This window comes from Chrysochloris asiatica, unplaced genomic scaffold (assembly GCF_000296735.1).
Source record: "Chrysochloris asiatica unplaced genomic scaffold, ChrAsi1.0 scaffold00284, whole genome shotgun sequence".
Taxonomy (NCBI): Eukaryota; Metazoa; Chordata; class Mammalia; order Afrosoricida; family Chrysochloridae; genus Chrysochloris; species Chrysochloris asiatica.
Window position 1 is genome coordinate 379208 of NW_006408802.1, and position 7443 is coordinate 386650.

Genomic DNA, 7443 nt, shown 5'->3' on the forward strand with positions numbered 1-7443 from the left:
TAGGTTACAAAGCAAGCCTCCATAAATTTACAAACATCAAAATTCTACAGAGCATCTTCTCAGACCACAATGCTATAAAACTAGAAATCAACAATTAGAAGACCAAAACAATAAAGTTGAATACATTGAAACTGAACAACACCCTGCTGAAAAATGACTGGGTAAAAGAAGAAATTACACATGAATTCACAAAGTTCTTAGAAACAAACGAGAATGAAAACACAACAAACCAAACTCTTTGGGACATGGCGAAAGCAGTGCTGAGAGGACAAATTATTGCGATGCACACATCCAAAAAGAGGAAAGAACCAAAATTAAGACATTAACACAGCATCTTCAACAATTAGAATCAGACCAGCAGAGTGCACCTACAGTCACCAAAAGAAAGGAAATAATAAAGATAAGAGCAGAAAAAAACGACATGGAAAACTGAAAAACTATAGAAAGAATCAACAAGACAAGAAGCCAGTTCTTTGAAAGGATTAATAAAATTAACAAACCATTGGCAAAACTAACAAAAGAAAAGAGAGAGAGAGAGGACATAAATAGCTCTCATTAGAAACCACATGGGTGATGTCACAATGGAACCTAACGAAATCAAAAGTATAATAACAGAATACTATGAAGAGTTGTACTTCAACAAATTTGAAAACTTAGAAGAGATGGATATATTTCTAGAAAAACATAACCTACCCAAACTTACTCAGAATGAAGTGGAAAACTTGAACAAAAGAAGAAATTGATCAGGTCATCAAAAAACTCACAACCAAAAGAAGTCCAGGCCCAGAAGGCTTCACGGGTAGTTCTACCAAGCATCCAAGGGAAAACTTTCACCAATTCTACTCGATTTTGTCTAGTTGAGGCTGATGTAAGGAGATGCAGATAGGTCTCTTGTGATACAATAGCGAATAATTGTTATCAGGACTGATTGTAAGGGCTGGAAATGTAAAGGTAGACATTTTGTGGCAAAGGGAGGGGAGTGATTAACTTTTCAGTCTAGGAGCGGAGGTCCCTGGGACCATTAAGGGAGAAGAGCCGAGAATGTAACCCCACCCGAAGCAGTGATGCCAGGGATGGAGGCAGAGACAATGACGTAGGGAGATGGAGCGACTGGGGACTTTGGACCCAGAGAGGAAGAGGGGCTGTGTGTGGATGACCAGGGGGCAGGCCTGCAGGGTGTACCCTTTGGTTGGTGGATGATGTATGGAGGAGATTGTAACCATGGCAATAAAATGATATAAGACGGGATCAATGTGAAGCTAATGTCCTCCCATGTAAACTATCACATAATTTACAATAAAGCATTAAATATAAATAAATAAATAAAATGATCAATTCCTTGAAATAGATGATATTCATACTGCACACCTATGAGGATTTCTTTAATTAATACCAAAGATAATTTTTTAAGGCAAATGCATACACTACAATGAGAATTGAACCAACAATCAGAGGATATGGAATCTTATTCCATTATGATACTGATTATTTATGTAAGTTAAAAAAATATTTTTCTCTCTTGACTATAGTTCTTCTATTTCTTAAATGTGTGTGAAAAAACCTGATTTTTAATTATAACTTTCTAAGAGGATCATGTGACACAAGCTATGTGATGTGAATCATGAAAGATGCTTGTTTGATACTATGAATTTGCACAAATTTTGCACTAGATACTTATACAAACTTTATTGGGAACTTCTGCAAATATTAGTTCATGTCTCTGGATGAACCTTTGACACTTTACTGAGATTTTACTCAGGACAGTGAAATACTGTCAAAAGCAGGGTTTGCTGTTATAGTAAAGAGGATATACATCTAACTGACCTGAATCTTAGAGTTCATTGCAAGACCTAGCAGCAGTTTTCAAGTTTTTCTTTCCCAGAAATTATTCAAATCACCCTTGTTCTTCTTCGTTTGTCTCTTAAATTCCTGTTGTTCGGTATCGTTGAGTTGGTTATATCACAGCTACCCTGTAAAGGGTTTCTGAGGAGCCTGGTTTGAAGTGCTGACCTGTGGTTAGCAACCCGATGCTTATCCTATGGTGCCACATGAAGACCCTAGCTATATTGATATTGTCCCTGGGTAGTACAAACAGTAAAGCACTTAGCTACTAATTCAAAGAATGCTTGTTGATAGCCATCCAGAATCAGCTTAGAAGAAAGAAATAGGGATCTACTTACAGCAAATACCACACTTGAAAATATACTGCATTATCTGCTGTGGCGCTGTGGGTTAATGCATCAGACTGCAAAGCTGTTTGAACTACCGGGTCGGTGATTCAAACTCACCAGCTGCTCCTTGGAAACCTTTTACAGGGTCACTATGGGTTGGAACTGACTTAATGGCACTTAACAATGCCAATATAAACATAAGCAATTGCCATTTCAAGTTACCCACTAGAACATGGGTAAATTGTCTGATATTCTTATTTTTTTACATTATAAATTCTCCTTGTGAACAGAAAAAAAAAAAAAAACACTAAAAAATTTTGGAAAAATTTGACAACTGATTTAAAGTTCAGAAAATAGTGTACATATATTAAGGTATCTAATCTATCCAGAATGTGGTTGGTTATATGGGTAACTGTGCTGAACTATGCCACAGATTTTCTTTTTAAAACTCCTATTTCTGCTTCTAACATCACAACCCCCTTTATTTTTGTTTTCTGAAATCCAACATATAAAATATAAATAGGATTGTAAAAGCATCATAGAATAAAGAAGCATAAAAATGCTTAAAATTTTCAGATTATAGATTCAAAGGTTGTTTTTGTGCCTGAGATTTATAGAATGTATGTTTAAGAATCCAAATTATTATTTTTAAGTTAGTCTTAATCTGCTTTACTCTCTCACTTTTTCAAAAGCAACAGAGAAGACATAATATCTGTCCCTTTCACACACATAACACACACACACACAAATACATTTCACTTTAGGCATTGCTTAATCTCTATGTAAATCTCAGTGTTATGCATGTATGTGAGTCTGTATATAAATTTTCAAAGACAATGGATAACTTGAGGTATCAAATTTGGACTGATGATATAAGGTAAAACGAACTCTCTCCTCTCATGGATCAAAATTAATATCTTCCATGTTTTAAAAAACAAAAGTGTTAAGTGAGACAAAAAGAAATCTACTTTCATCAAAGGACAGAAGAAAATTTAGAGCAATAAATATGAGCTCAAAATTGTTGTCCAAATATGTGTCTCCTAATACCACTGCTGAAAATGAAGAGAACATTTACTGGTGAAGATTAAAGAGCACAGCCCTTGGTATGGATTGCATCTCAGTGTAAACAAAACAAAAGTCCTCATCACTGAACCAATAAACAACATTCTTATCAACAGAGAAAATATTGACATTGTCAAGGACTTCATTCTTCTTGAATCAACTATCAACACTCATGGAAGCAGCATTCAAGAAATGAAATGACCTACCTATTGCATTAGGTAAATCTGCTGCATGAGACATTTTTAAAGTGTTGAAGAGCAAAGATGTCAGCTTGAGGAATAAAGTGCGCCTGACCCAAGCCATAGTATTTTCAATAATATCATATACATGATAAAGCTGGAAGTGAATAAGTGAATAATAAAGATTGTAGAAGAATTGATGCTTTTGAGTGATGGTGTTGAAGGAGAATATTGAAAGTGCCAAAAGAACAGACAGATCTGTGTTGGAAGATGTACAGCCAGATTGCCCTTGGAGGCCAGGATGGCCAAACTTCATCTCTCATACTTCAGACATATTGTCAGAAGGGACCAGTCACTGAAGAAGGATATCATGTTTGGTAAGGTGGAGAGTCAGAGAAAAAGAGGAAGACCCTCAGTGAGCTGGATTGGCAAAGTGGCAGCATCAGTGGGCTCAAGTGTGGCAACAATTGTGAGGTTGGCCCAGGATCGGCAGTGTTTCGTTCTGTTTTGCATAGGGTTTCTATGAGTCGGTACTGACTCGATGGCACCTAACAACAACAAATGGTGCCGTAGGTTAATGTGCTGTGCTGCAAAGTCATTTGAACTGTAAGGTCAGCAGTTCAAGTTCACCAGATGCTCCTCGGGAAACCTATATAGGGTTGTTATGGGTCGGAACCCACTCTACGGCACTTAACACCACCACCACCACCGATAACCTAATGGAGTCCTCGTGCACTGGACACAAGGTTTGTAATTCAAACTCATCAGCTGCTCCACGGAAACCAACTGGATGGCAACAACAACAACAAATGTCCTAATAAATTATCTAGTCACCATGGCAACATTGGAGTTCCATCAATTCAGAGCTTTTTTTTTTTTTTTTTAATCTCAGTATAGTGAAAAGACAAAAATAGCATCCACTTACATCAGTAACGTCTGATACTTTTCAATATTTTCTTCTTTTTTATTTGGTTCCTACCTCGAATAGTTTATGAGTTGGTTAGAACTTTACAGTTATGCATTTCCAATATTTTCTGATAAATCTTTGTTCACCTTAAGGGTGAGCTCCACATAAAGTTAAAATACTTCTTTTGTCTTCATGTTTTAAAAAAGGAACACACTTGGAATTTTGAGATTGTAATAGTTTCTTCCTTAACATTGCAAATAACAGCATGTTAGCTATGTCTCAAATTTTAATTAAGATCTCTTTTTTTTTAGAACACAAATTTCTCATGGTGTTTAACAGAGTATTATATATTTTAACTAGAAAATTGTTTTGAGAGATGTATATCTGAGAATGTTTTTCTATTGCAAATAGATAGAACTTTCTACTCAAAGAATGGAGAGACTGTATTTATATGAAAAACTTATCAAAAGACATTAAAAGCTTTTTCAGATAAGTGGAATGTTACCTTTTTTTCCAGAAAACATGTCCAGAACACCTGAGTATTAAAATAATGATAACATACAATAATTGGTGTTTCTTTCCCAGTCTCTTTTATCTGTTTATTTATTTATCTATCTAATCTACCTCCTTCAGCCTTTCATTTAGTATTTAAACCAAAGAATAAGTTACAATGTTTATGTGCATGGGGAACCATTCAATTTCCTAGCAACCTTGTAAGGAACAGTGAGAACAATATATTTTCAATCTATATGGATTGAATTGTGCCCCCTATCTGTCCTTAACAATGTGTTGTAAATTTTAACCTTATAACATGTGACTATAATTCCATTTGGGAATGGGTTTTCTTTACTATATTAATAAGGCAGTATGAATGCAGAATGTCTTAAATCATTATCTTTTGTGATACTGTTGTTGTTAAGTGCCACTGAGTTGGTTCCAACTCATAGCAACCCTACATAGGGTCACTGAGGAGCAACTAGTGAGCTTGAACTGCCAACCTTGCAGTTCAAACTGACCTTGCAGTCCAGCGCATTAACCTGCTGCATCACACCAGGACTCCATCTTTTGTGATATAAAAGTGCAAATTAAGTAAACAAAAGGGAAGCAGAGATCAGGAAAGACAGATGCCAGACACATGAAGATGTTCAAGCAAAAGAAATTCAAAAGAGACAAGGACCTTCCTCCCAAGCATACAGAAAGATAGGCTTCATTGTATAGTCAACATGCAGAATTTGGACTTCTCGCATCCTAACCATGAGAAAATAAATTTCTATTATATGCCACCCTTTGTGGTATTTCTGTTAGAGCAGCACTAGATAACTATGACACTATCACAATTATATACTTTTCTTTAGGTGTATACTGAGTGAAAAATACTCCAGACTATTATATTAAGCCATATTCTCTAACTGCTTTCTTCATTTATTTTAGCTTGTTATTCCATCAGTGTGCTGAATGGCTCCCAGAGATGATAAATGACCAAAAGAAAAAGTCAAAGGTGTGTAACAGTCTCAATGATCAGTTAGACAATGGAAAAACCTGACAAATTGTATACAAGCAAATGATGGTGCTCGTAAATCCGCTAAAGAAATAATTTTATACATTAGACACACAATATTGAAGATCCCTGGTGATGTAGTAGGTTAAACACTGGGATGCTAATAAAAAAGTTAGCAGGTCAAACTCTACTCTGCAAAAGAGAGATGAGACAGTCTACAACAAATATTCCAGCTTATTTCCTAAATGATTTAAGATTTCTGTAAAAATATTAATCTTTGATAACTTTATTTATATGCCATTTTAAAAAAATGTGGCAAACAACAACAAATAGTTAAAGAATACAATAAATGTAAGGGCAAGATGAGTAGACAAGATATGATTCTAGTTAGTATATATTAAGACATGTCTAATTAGCACTGACCTTAATAAAATGTATGGATCTAAGTTTTCAGAGCCTTCATTTGTTGATAGGGCCCAACTCAAAATGAGAAAAAAATAGCAGCAAATATCAATTAATAATCAGAATGTGGATGTAAGATGTATGAATCTAAGAAAATTGGAAGTGGTAAAAATGAAAGGGAATGCTTATAGATTGATATCCTAGGTATTGGTGAGCTGACATGAACAGGCATTGGCCATTTAGGGTATGACAATCATACAATTTACTATGGAATAACAAATTGAGGAGAAACAACATTGCATACGTTTTGAAAAAGAGAATTTTTAAATACTATGCTGTCTGTGACAGGATAATGTCCATAAGTCAACAAAGAACATGAATTAAAATAACTACTATTCAAACTTAAGCACCAGCCTGTGATATACAGATAACACAACCTTGCTTTCTGGAAGCAAAGAAGACTTAACATACTTGCTGATGAAGATAAAAGATTACAACATTCATTATGGATTACACCTCAATATAGACAAAATGGAATTCCACACAATTGAACCAATAAACAACATAATATAATTGGAGAAAATATTGAAGTTATGAAAGATTTCATGTTGCTCGGCTCCAAAGTCAATGTGGAAGCAGAAGTCAATAAATCAAAGACATATGACATTATGTAAAGCTGTTATAAAAGACGTCTTTCAAGGTTAAAGAACAAAGATGTCAGTTTAATGATTAAGGTGTACCCGACCCAACTCATGGTATTTTCAATTGTCTCATATGCGTATGAAATTTGTGCAATAAATAAGAAAGATCTGACAAGAATTAATGCATTTGAATTATGGTATTCCCAAAGAATATTGAAAGTATCATGGATTCCAGAAGAACAAATAAAAATTTTTTGGAAGAAGTACAGTCAGGATGTTCCTTAGAGGAGAGCATAAAGAGACATTATCTCATGTACTTTAAACATGTTGTCAGGAATTACCATTCCCTTCAAAGGACTTCTTGTTTTATATAGTGGAGGGTCAATGAAAAAGAGGAAGACCCCCAATGCGATGGATTGTCACAATGGTAGCAAACATAAGTGAGTTCAAACTTTAAAATAATTGTGAGATTAATGCAGGATCAAGCAGTGTTTCATTCTATTGTGCATGGGGTCTCTATGAGTCAGAACTGAGTTGATGGCACCTAATCGAGTTGGGCTGCCAACCTCAAGGTCAGCAGTTC